A 12,207-nucleotide genomic window follows, 5' to 3' on the forward strand; every position below is an offset into this window, starting at 1 on the left:
GGGAGAGAGGGTGCCCTTCGGACAACAAGAACTAGTCAAGTACCAGCTGTGAATGTTTTAAATAGAAACCTGCTTACACTGCACTTGTCATAACAACAGCTGGCACTCAGAGGTCCCAGTTCTTTTCAGAAGACTGACACTTAACTTCCAGATGGTTCCGGAACAGTCTTACCATCACATGAACTCATGACAGAAAATGCCCAGTGGCCTGTCTTGTCTGTGCATCTCAGATTCCTGGTTCTAAGTGATACGCTAAACCTCTCACATTCCGACACACACACAATGACTCCATTTTTCAAAATGCAGTCATACATGGGAATTTTATGACATCAAACCCTTAAAAATGTGGAAACTTCGGTTTCAAAATACTGCATAGGGGAGAAGAATAAACCTCTTGATTCGCAAGTTCTTTGCTCTGCTGCTGGTTCGTTTCTGAAACTGTGACTGGCTGGCGGCTCAGGAGGCATAATCGAGTATTCATATATGCCCGGGCTTGGCACTGCCGACTGCCCACTCTGATCTGGAAATATTTTCCCTTCAGACAGGAATAGAGAGGTTACTTTTGGGTCACTCCCAATCTCACAAAAGGCTTTTCAAAAGGGAGGAAAGAAAAGAAGTTCTGATTTGTTGGGAGAAACCAGCGAGCTTTTAAATGATCAAGATGCAGGGAGCCTCCCGGGCTGCAAATCTCTGGGGTGGGGAGGGGGTGAGAAATGCAGGGTGACAGCGAGGTGGAGAGGGACGGAGGCCCCTCTTCCTCTAGGTGTCCTTTACGCAGACTTTCCAGCCAGGCTGCTGGCTGCAGGCTGCAGCCTCCGTCCCTCTGCTGTGGCTGAGGCATCAGCTCACCCCGCCAACCTCCCCCCTCCCCCCATCTCTCTGGAAAGCTTGTGTAAAGGCCCCAGCCGCCTGCCTCGCCCACAGCTCAGCCAGTCCCAGGGCTCTCTGTTAACGACCGGGAGGTGACAGCACGTCAGATGCGTTTCCTCCTCAGAAGCTCGTAAAAAGCAGGCTCAGTTGGCCCGGCAGAGCGAACACCTGTGCTCCTAAATCATAGAAGGTTCTGCCTTTCCTCTGGAATGAGCCCCCTTTCCTGTGTCTGTTGGGAAAGCAGAATATACAGAATCAAGGGGGCAGCGAAGGAGAGGGAGAGAGGCAAAGTATTTATCCAAGTCCTCAAATCTCTGCGAGGAATCAGGAGACACACAGCTTCTTTCAGCTTATAGGACCTACTGAGCCAATGCCTCAATCAGTGGACAATTTTTTTTTTTTTTTTTTTTTGTGGTACATGGGCCTCTCACTGTTGTGGCCTCTCCCGTTGCGGAGCACAGGCTCCGGACACACAGGCTCAGCGGCCATGGCTCACGGGCCCAGCCGCTCCGCGGCACGTGGGATCCTCCCGGACCGGGGTGTGAACCTGTGTCCCCTGCATCGGCAGGCGGACTCTCAACCACTGCGCCACCAGGGAAGCCCTGGACAAACATTTGCAAAAACATCCAGTGTCTAGACTGGTGTCTGGTGTGCAGGGAACACTCAGTAAATATTTCAGGGTGGATAAGCCAAGCACTGTTACAGGTACGAGTCTGTGACAGTGGACAAAAGAGTCAAAAATCCCTGCCGGCGTGGAGCTGGCGTTCCAAAGGGGGAGGTAGGTGGAGAACAGACAGGTAGTGGGTGCTGTCTGAGATGGGGTTAAAAGCTCCACGGACAAACATGTATGGAAGGAGGACACACATGGGAGGGTCTGGGGAGGAGAGTGGTTGGCCAGCAGGCATGTGGATGAAGACCTAAAAGAAGGGATTGATTGATGGAGCCACGTGGACAGCCCAGAGAGAGTATTCCAGGCGGAGGAAGCAGCGCGTGCCAAGGCCCTGAGGTGCACGTGTGTCTGGTACGTTCAAGTGTCAGCAGCGGCAGCCAAGCGGGCAGAGGGCCAAGGTGACGAGGCCAGAGAGGGTGAGGAATGAACTTTGTTCAGGGCCTCATCTTCAAAAACTTCCAGAAGCATATTCAAGGGAAAAGATCATTTAGACTAGAAGTTGACATGACAACGGTGGATACAACGGGCAACAGAATTGCCAGCAAGTAACGGGGGTCTGGGTCACAGGAATGGGTGGACGGAGCATCCTGGGGCTGAGGCAGGTTGTGCTCTTGAGGGAGCATGTCAGGGAAGTGATTGAATCTGACTCGAGTCGAACAGGCTCTTTAGACCCTCCGGTGGGCAGAGACGTTCTGAAGTCTCCCGTGGCCGCTGGACCAACCCTTGAGATGAGAGAGAGAGTGAAGTCTTTATCCTAAAACGCCCTCTGCTGAGGTCAGTGGAGGAGAGAGCTCACCTCTTCACATCTGGGACTGTGGCTCTTCCACGCTGTTCTCTTGCACCTGTGTCAGCAGCCCCCGGTCTGTTAGGCGGTGACAACGTGTGTCGTGGCACATACTCTGCCTTGTCAGCGTGAGAAGGAGGAAGCCTCCTTGTTGAATCTGCCTTTGCCTCATGCTCCTAAACCACGTCCTACTCCAGATTCCCCCCACAGCCCACAGATTTTGCGTGAAACCGTCTCAGCATATGATTCCCACGATCGTTGTGCACCCCAAACCAGGTCGCTGTCCCTAAGCTCCTACCACCTTCTCTCGCTGAGGTAAAGCCATTCCCGCCAGAGCTGAGAGAGCCGCCCCAGACTTGGGCCCACGCTCTGTCGCTGCTGCTGTCCCAAGGCTGCGGCTCGGGACGCAGGGGAGCAGATCGGTGACGCTGAAGACCCCTGCAGCCGCTGCTGCAGTCACCTGGAGCGCCGCCCCTCCTCTCTGCCCTCAGCAGGCTTCCCTGTCACCTCCGTGAACTTTGGGGATGTCACTCCGTAAACGAGTGTTCTGAGCCCTCGTGAGCTTTTGTTCCTGTTTTCCCCAGTGTGGGGAGTTGGCCCAGAGAATGCTCTGGCCTGTGGGACATAGTTACCTCTGGAGGTGGCTTCCAAGGTATTCTGAGTCACTCTCACGCCACACAAGTGGAACCAGCCTGGAATAAATAATTTTAAACAGCGACCCGGTTTCCTGGCAGTTCTGAACCTCAGAAGGGGCGAGATGTCGCAATGCCGGGGGGCAGGTTGAAGAGTGAACCGCTGGGCTGTGGGAAACTTGGATGTGATCTCATCACATTCAGGCTGCAGCTCGGGTTCCGTCTGCAGAGCAGGGAGGAGAGCCAAGCCCCAGAAAATGCCAGAGAGAGTGGCCAGCGTGGGTGAGCTGTGAGAAGGCGGCCCTGACATCCACGCTCAGAGGTGATTGGGAACGCTGTCTGCTGACCAGCGGCTCTGGTTCCTTTGCTGAAACCCCAGCTGTGCTGGGAACTGACCTCATTCATGAAGTAAACACTGAATCAGATACCAGCAGGCCTAACCCTGGATAAGTGGAAACAACACGGACGTTTCCATAATTATGAAGCTGCCAGTTGGATCTGGAGAGAGCAACTCTCAATATGTCAACTGGAGTGAGTTCATTACCTGCCCTTGCCAACTTCATCAGAAGCCAGTTTGCCTCGTTGCGGTTGAAATTATTTGTATGAAAATGCTTTCCTTACATTTTAGTTTTTATATCCCTAATCATGTACTGGAAAGCAGCGTAGTCTAGCAACTGGAAGACAATACTGGGACTCTGCCGATCAGAGCCCAGTCCTGGCCGGGTCTGCAGCCCTTCCTTCCCCTGCGCCAGTGGTCACTGCACTCGCAATCCTGTTACTGGAAGGCGGGGGCCCGTGGAGCGAGGCCCCGTCTCACGGATCTGGCTTGGTTGTAATCCTGGGTCCTGGTGTTTGTGTGTCCCACGTCATGGTCACACTCACTGTAGGTTTATGCCGTCCCCTCGGGATTCCACAGAGCCTGTGCGCCCACCCGACAGGTTATTCACACCCCGAGCTCCTGTTTCCACGTGGCTCCTCCTTCCTTTTCGTGCAGCTCGTTCAGGGGGTGAGTCGGTTTGTTCCTCCACAGCAGTTGAGACCACTGTTGGCAAGACATTCACAATTTGGGGGAGAAATAACTTCCACTAGCTATTCCATTTTCGTCCTCATTTACTCACCTCTCCTGACTTGGGGAGCCGGGCTGCCTGAGTCCCAACCCCAGCTGTGCCCCTTCAGGGCTGTGTGACCTCAGGCAGGTCGCCTAAACTCTGTTCTGTGCCTCCGTCTCATAATCTGTGAAAAAACCAAGTGAAAACAGCACTGAGCCTTCAGGGGCGCTGTCAGGATTAAAGGGTTAACTCATGCGCAGCACTTAGGACAGTGCTTGGCACACATACAGGAGAGCTAAGTATCAGTCTTTATTATCATTCTTATGGTTATTATTAGTCTGAGCAACAACACATGGCAAGGAACGACCATTTTTACGTACGTTAGTGGTAAATTTACAAGGTGAAAATCAACAGCTACCTCGCAGACATGGCTGTAAGAAGTCAGATGGCCAGAGTTAGGACTGACTCATTATGTCACTTAAATCAGTGACCTAATTTGTCTTTTAGTTTCTTTATCTGTTACATGGGGGTGTTTACTGTTCCTTCCTTAGCATAGTCTTGTCTGATTTTTGATATGGAAGCCACTCAAAGGAAAGTCCCATCGTGTGTCATCAAGGCGATGCCGTTGATGCCTGTTTCCTTCATTATGCCCGGAGCTGGATAACCAGAGGCCCCTCTCCCAGGCCCACTGGAGCTGTTTCTTCAGCCAAAGACAAGAACAGCTGGCAAACCTCAGCCTCACAAAGACCCTCTTTCCCCTCAAACTGGGCCATTCTACCTGCTTCCTTGTCAATATTGTCCAAGTTATTTATTAACCCTCCTCAGATTCCCTGGACCCTCTGTCCATGCTGGGAGCAGAGGAGACAATCCCAGTGACGTGTTCCTTCATGATATGAAAGAAAACAACCAGGGAGGCAGAACCGCCCTGTCTCTGCAGGGAGCACGGGACACTTCCGATGCTCAGAGTCCTTTCAGGAATCATGCAGAATGGAGGCAAATGTCCCAAATTTTAAAAAAATTACGAATTGGATAAATGGAAAGCCAGTGAGCTTAGTGTTGATCCTGGGCAAAATTCTAAAGCAGATAATCACATGAATGGTGGACCAGCATTTAGAAAGGGCGAGCATAAGGGTCAATATTGACCATCGAAGGAACGTCTTTCATTAGATTAGTAAGTTTGCTGAGCGTTTGCCATAGAGTGATGACTTTGTATCTATATATCTATCTATATCTATACATCGTTTTTTTTTTGGCTGCACCGTGCAGCATGCAGGATCTTAGTTCCCTGACCAGGGATCGAACCTGTGCCCCCTGCAGTGAAAGCATGGAGTCTTAACCACTGGACCTCCAGGGAAGTCCCAGAGTGATGACTTTTGACTATAGTTTGAAAGGTTCTCATGAAATCTTTATGGACAAAATAGTGACAAAAAGGCCTCCAGAGCCTGAAGAGAAAATAGATAATCATGTGTCACATCTCCCTTTAAGGTGACACCACTTGCTCAAGACCATACAGCCGATTAGTGTCCGGGCTGGAGTCTGTGCCTGGCCCCTGTCCCAGGTGAAGGCTCCACCCACAGGCCACGGCTCCTGGGCGTGGTCAGGTAGAATCCTAACAGCACATGGGACAGTGTCCTCCCAAGGCTTTCTCCAGGGACCTGCCAAGCCGTTCTATCCTTGGCCCTAAACTCTTTAACATTCTATCAACAACTTGGATGAAGCCAAAGATAACTGCTTATCAACCATGCAAATAACACAAGGCTGTGTGGGAAGGCCAATATGTTGGAATCACAGAACCAGGATCCAAATTATCTCAGCAGGAAGGAATGATTGGTGGAATCCAGCAAGATAAAATTTAACTGGAATACATGTAAGCTCCTGCGTCCAGCTCCAAAACTTGATTGCAAAAGTATAGGATGTGATTGGAAAACATGTCCAACTTCACCCGTAATCAAAGAAATACAAATGAAGGCAAGCATGAGATAATCACTCTCCCCTATCAGATTGGCAGTGCTTAAAGGGATGAAAATTCCCCAGTTTGGTGGCGAGGGTGTGGGGAAACAGGCTCTTTTGTAAGAGGTACAAACAAAATCACCCTTTCTGGAGGGTAATCTGGAAACACAGAGCAAAAACTATAAAACGTACCATTTGCCCCAGTAGTTTCGCTTATAGAAATGTATCCAAAGACAGTTAAGTTAAGATTTATGTACGAGGATATTCATAAAATTACTGTTAAGAAAAGAACACTTTTGGGGGGAGGGGGGTGTTCGGTTTGGGGACAGAAGACTTGGAGGCCTCAGAAGGGGACCATACAGCTATTGTCAAATACTTGACACTATAAAGAGGAGGGATCATGGTCTGTGTAGCTCCTCAAGGCCAGGCCAAGACTTACAAGACATAGATGTGGCCTAATATTACAAAGCAGATTCTAACAGTTCATTCTGCCCCAGCTTAGGATGGGCTGCCCTGTAGATTCCCAATCACTGGCAGATGGCCCTCTGTCCGGAGTATCAAAGTGGATAGTTATTGCTCTTTCGCCACTGGGATGAAATGCTCATCTTGGTTCCCTCCAACACAAAGAGGCAATGAGTCTTTGCTGCCTTAAGTCATCAGAGGGCAGACTCACCACTCAAGTTGAAGGTGGGAGGGAAGTGACACCGGGTTTCACTTCCTGATACGAATTCTAGGAATGAAATGGGAACACCGCCCACTCCCCCATCATTACTGAGAGCCTATGGGAGATGACCACCCCTTCTTCCCTCCAAGTCTTTTAGGACTACCTGCTGTGTATCCATTTCCCCAAGGTAAAACCTAAGGGAAGATTTTAGCTGGGCCTGAAAAAAAAATAAAAAAGACGAGCGCTCCTTCTTACCAAATCATTTCCACTGTATTTTGGCTTCTAGGAGACAGACGTAGGGGGTAAGCATTCAACTGCTCTATCTACACCTTTTCTCTTTTGCGTTAGTTTCATCTCAAACTCTCAGTTTTAATCATAAATCACATCTGTCTAAGCTGTATTATATCCAGAGCCCCCAAATGTGGAGGCTCCGTCCTTCTTCATGCTTCTCCTTACTGTGCTTCTGTGTTTATCACTTCAGTTTATTAAGCCCTGCCTGGTCTCTTTTTCATCAGTCTCCCCATCAACTGTGTCGGGGGGGCATTATTAAAAACACTCACAGTTAACCCTTTATTGAGCCCTTGAGTGCGACACTCACCGTGTAACCTATCAGGTAGCCCTCAGCACACCACAACCCTGGAGCTGGGGACAGCCTCCCTCCACCCACCGTGGTCAGAGGAATCTTTTCATAAGACGACACCTACCACATCACCAACCACAGGCCTAGGTGGCCTCCAGGGCTCTGTGTGGGCTGCTCCCCCCAAACCCCAGCGTATCTCGTACCAAGACCCCTCACCCCGAGCTCAGGCCACATGGGGCTGTCATTTCTTCCAAGCTGTCACACTCCTTCCAGCCATGGGATTTCTGTGCATATTCTTCCTTCTCCCTGGGGTTCCCCTTGTCCCATCTCTCCTTCCTATGCATCCTTTTTTTATTTTTTAATTTATTCATTTTATTTTTGGCTGCGTTGGGTCTTCATTGCTGCACGTGGGCTTTCTCTAGTTGCGGTGAGCGGGGGGCTGCTCTTCTTTGCAGTGCACGGGCTTCTCATGGTGGTGGCTCTCTTGTTGTGGAGCACGGGCTCTAGGTGCACAGGCTTCAGTAGTTGTGGCTTGCGGGCTCTAGAGCGCAGGCTCAGTAGTTGTGGCGCATGGGCTTAGTTGCTCCGCGGCATGTGGGATCTTCCTGGACCAGGGCTTGGAGTCGTGTCCTCTGCATTGGCAGGAGGATTCTTAACCACTGTGCCACCAGGGAAGCCCAACATCCTTTGGATCTTAATTAATGCCATGAGCTAAACGGTGCCCCCCGCCCCATCATATGTTGAAGTTCTAACTCCAGGACCTCAGAATGTTACTGCATTTGGAGATAGAGCCTCTAATGAGGTAAGTATGTTAAAATGAGGCCATTAGTGTGGGCCCAAAGCCGATCTGGCTGGAGTCTTTATAAGAAGAGATTAGAACCATCTGAAGAGACACCAGCGCTGCAAGTGCACAGAGGAAAGACCATGTGAGGACGCAGGGAGAAGGCAGCCTCCTGCAAGCCACGGAGAGAGGCCTCGGGGGAACCAACCCTGCCAGCACCTTGATCTTGGACTTCCAGCCTCCAGAACTGTGAGAAAATAAATGTCTGTTGTTTTTAAGCCACCTGGCCTGTGGTATTTGTTGCGGCAGCCCAAGCTGACTAATACTTAAGAAGTCACTCCGCTGGAGAGATTCTCCCCACCCCTCCCCCTTCAGCACTATATTGCTTTTCCTCTGTCACACTTATCACAGTTTGCAAATAGTCACTTACTTGGAGGACTACAGGGATATTATCTGTATCCCCTCCTCAGGCTCTAGACTCCAGAGCAGTGAGGAAATGTGCATTTAGGTTCTCTGTAGAGTCTCCAGCAACTAGCACAGTGCTTGCTGGTCACATGGAGGGGGGTTCCATATTGTTGAATGAAAGAAGTATTATTTCACTGACATTAAAAATGAGGAAATCGAGGACTTCCCTGTGGAAGTGGTTAAGAATCCGCCTGCCAATGCAGGGGACATGGGTTCAAGCCCTGGTCTGGGAAGATCCCACATGCCACAGAGCAACTAAGCCCGTGTGCCACAACTACTGAGCCCACGTGCCACAACTACTGAAGTCCGTGAGCCTAGAGCCCGTGCTCTGCAACAAGAGAAGCCACCACAATGAGAAGCCCACACACCACAAGGAAGAGCAACCCCCACTCTCCGCAACTAGAGAAAAGCCCGCATGCAGCACTGAAGACCCAATGCAGCCAAAAATAAATAAATAAACAAACAAATAAATAAATTAATTAATTTTAAAAAATGAGGAAATTGAGATTCAGTTAAACTTCCTAAAGGCCTCAAAGCAGCTAAGTGGCAAAGGAGGACTGGAACACAAGCCCCTAAAGCTCTGGCTTGAAACCAGTACTGAACCCTCTGATCTTGAAATGCATCCACTCACCCAGCAGCTGCTTCTTGAGCACCTGTCGCTTGCTGGTCTCTGTCTAGGAACTTGGGATGCAGCCATGACAAAACAAAATCATTGCCTTCATGTGGAGAGGGATGTCACATAAGATAAAGAAGTAAGTTTCATAGTATATTAGGAGGTGATAAATGCCATGAAGCCCAATGGGAATGTGGGATTACGGAGGCAGATGTGTAACTTAAAATCAGAGGTTAGAGAAGGAGTGTCTGAGTGTACATTGAGAGGGGGAGTGTACATTGAGAGGCGGAGCCTTGGGGCTATTTGAGGACAAGCTCCATGCAGAGGTAAAAGCAAGTCCAGTGTCCTGGAGGCATAAGGAAGCCTGGCAAAATGACCTACGTGGCTGCAGTAGAGGCAGTGGGGGAGCTGAAGTTAGGAGTTAGGAGCGGTGGCTCAGCAAGCTGCCAGGCGCCGGGTGGTGGAGGACACTCCTGGCCATGATTGAACGTTGCCTTCTACTTGGGTGAGAGGGGTGTCTTTGGAAGGTTTTGCTCAAAAGGAGCCACATGTTATGACTTTTAACAGAATTACTCAGGCTGTCATTATGTGAACATCGACTGAGGAAGAGAGGGGTAAAGGTAGAATCTGGGAGAACCGTTTGGAGGCAATTACAACAACCCATTTACAATAATCCGTGAGAGATGAGGGGCTGGGTCTAAGGTGGTGTCCGTGGAGGTAGGATTCTGGGTATATTTTAAAGAAAAAGCCAATAGGATTTGCTGACAGATTGGATGCGGGATGAAGAACACAAGGTTTGGAGGCTGAGAAGCTAGAAGGACAGAGGTTCCATTCTCTGAGATAAGGAAGAGCACGGGTGAAGCATCTTTTGGCAGAGAAGCTCAGGAATCCTGTTTGGACATGATGAGTTTGAGCAGTTGACTAGGCATCCAAGTTTTGATGCCAAATAGGTAGTTGTAAACTCAGGTATTGAGATTCAGGGGAGAGGCTCTCGTCAGCATATAGATGGTCTTTAAAGTCATGAAACTACATGAGGTCACCAAGATATATTAAGTGAAAAGAGAGAGAAATCCAAGGAGCCAGTCCTGGGGGTACTGTTACATTGAAAGGTCAGGGGAATGAGGAGGAACCATAAATTGAGACTGAGAAGTACAAGGAAGAAAATCAAGAGTGTGCAGTCCTGCAAGGCAAGTGAAGAGAGTGTTTCTCAGAGGAGAGGTGATAAACTGTTTCAAACGTTGCTGACAGAGCAGGTGAGAAGAAGATGGGGAAGAAAGTGAGTATGCAGGAAAAGGGTTCGACAAAGCCTGGGGAGAGCTGGAGACTGTGACTGTAGGCACTCTTTCAAGGAGCTCTGGTATTCAGAGAAAGGAGAGAGAGATGAGGTGTGAACTGGAGGGAGAAATGGAGTCAAGGAAAGGATTTCTTAGGAAGGAAGAAATAATATATTTATATGCTTATGGGAAAGATCTCACGGAGAAGAAATTGAGACTCAAACAGTTTAGGTTGGGACTTCCCTGGTGGTGCAGTCGTTAAGAATCCGCCTGCCAATGCAGGGGACACGGGTTCAAGCCCTGGTCCGGGAAGATCCCACATACCGCAGAGCAACCAAGCCCGTGCACCACAACTACTGAGCCTGCGCTCTAGAGCCCGCGAGCCACAAGTACTGAGCCCATGCACCACAACTACTGAAGCCCGCGCACCTAGAGCCCGTGCTCCGCAACAAGAGAAGCCACAATAATGAGTAGGCCCCGCTCGTTGCAACTAGAAAAAGCCCACGTGCAGCAACGACGACCCAACGCAGCCAAAAATAAGTAAATAAATAAATTTATTTTAAAAAAAGGTTAGGTTGCCCCTAGGACTAAGTCTTCTGGTCCAGACTCTTCTTCCCATCCCTACGCTGTTTAAGTGATAAACTTAAGCCTTAACGGGGCCTCCTGCCCCACGCAGAATAGGGTCTCGGGCACTTTGAATTTGTACTTTACTTGGACAAGAGGTACATCCGAAATTTACTACCGTAAGTCAAGAAGCCCCTCAAATTGAATTTTGGGCTCTGACTCTAATTTGGCGGGGGCGGGGCGTTCCCGGAAATTGCCGGGCAGAACTGCGGGAAAGTATCTCACTTGCCAGGAGAACCGCGCAGAGAGCGCCCCACAGCGCCTCCCGCGCGCTTTCGAAACCTCACCAACGTCAGATGACCAGCTCTCCTCCAATCCCGTCTCGGGAGTGGGGCTCGGCGCCCCGTCTCCACAGCAACACCTTAGTAGGAGCCCGGGGGCTTCGGCACCGTGGGAGGCGCACTCGGATGACGTCATGCCCCCGCGGCGCTTTGCATGACGTCAGTCCCAGCTCAGAAGTGGGCTCTGCCGACGAAAACGAGCACGGCCTCCGACACTGCACATGTGTCATCTCAGGTTGGCGCATGTGTAGCTCTTAAACACCAAGTCGTGAGCGAGCACAGTTGAGGTCTGCGTGCTCTCGCTGCTGTTCCTTTAATTTTGGCCAGAGAAATCGTCAGAGATGCTATAGTTCCAACTGGCTTTCTCAAAGCTAGCAGATATCGGAGAATCGGGCAGTTTGTCTCGCCTGTTACCTCTCCTGGTGCGTTGTTCCATCCATAATGCCACCTACTAGTCTGAAAATGCTAGTTGAATTCCCAGATTGTGTTGCCAGCAAGCTTCCTCTCGCAGGAAGCTTTTCAGCCAACGCTTGTAAGGTCAGCAAGCAAACTTATTAGCACGAGTTGTAAAGAAAGGGTAACCAGACTCCGACTGAGGGCCTGAGAAGGTCTCCGAGCCAAGTATTTGAACTTTTAAGGATTTGCGACTTCTGTGGACAGCTTGTGGTTCCTTTTACCTCCGTTCAGACTTTTAGCCAGGATCCAAGCAGTTGACCTGGCTAAGTAAATGACCTCCAGGTAAATGAAGTGTCACTGTTCTGGAACTTAGGAAGCACCCACTGGTGCTGAGCCCTGGGGACACAGTGATGAGGCCAGCCCCTGCCATCCGTGACAGCTCATTTCATTGATTCATTCAAGAAACATTCATTGAACACCAGTTGTGTGGGGGGCATGATTACTGTTCATTGAAAGAATGAAGTGAGATCTAGGAGATACGGTGCAGCCAGGAGTCAGGTTTGGTCTTGATGTT

The 12,207-nt window shown here is 50.0% G+C and overlaps 1 long non-coding RNA gene across 1 annotated transcript; it reads right to left on the reverse strand.

Annotated features, from left to right (window-relative positions):
* Positions 1-2,009: 2,009 nt before the first annotated feature.
* Positions 2,010-11,352, reverse strand: LOC141277189 (uncharacterized). Its single transcript, XR_012328161.1, has 3 exons — positions 11,244-11,352; positions 4,075-4,189; positions 2,010-3,998 (listed from the first exon to the last, which is right to left on the reverse strand). It is a non-coding gene; the product is annotated as an uncharacterized lncRNA (long non-coding RNA).
* Between the last annotated feature and the right edge of the window lie 855 nt (positions 11,353-12,207).

This window comes from Tursiops truncatus, chromosome 1 (genome assembly GCF_011762595.2).
Source record: "Tursiops truncatus isolate mTurTru1 chromosome 1, mTurTru1.mat.Y, whole genome shotgun sequence".
NCBI classification, from domain to species: domain Eukaryota; kingdom Metazoa; phylum Chordata; class Mammalia; order Artiodactyla; family Delphinidae; genus Tursiops; species Tursiops truncatus.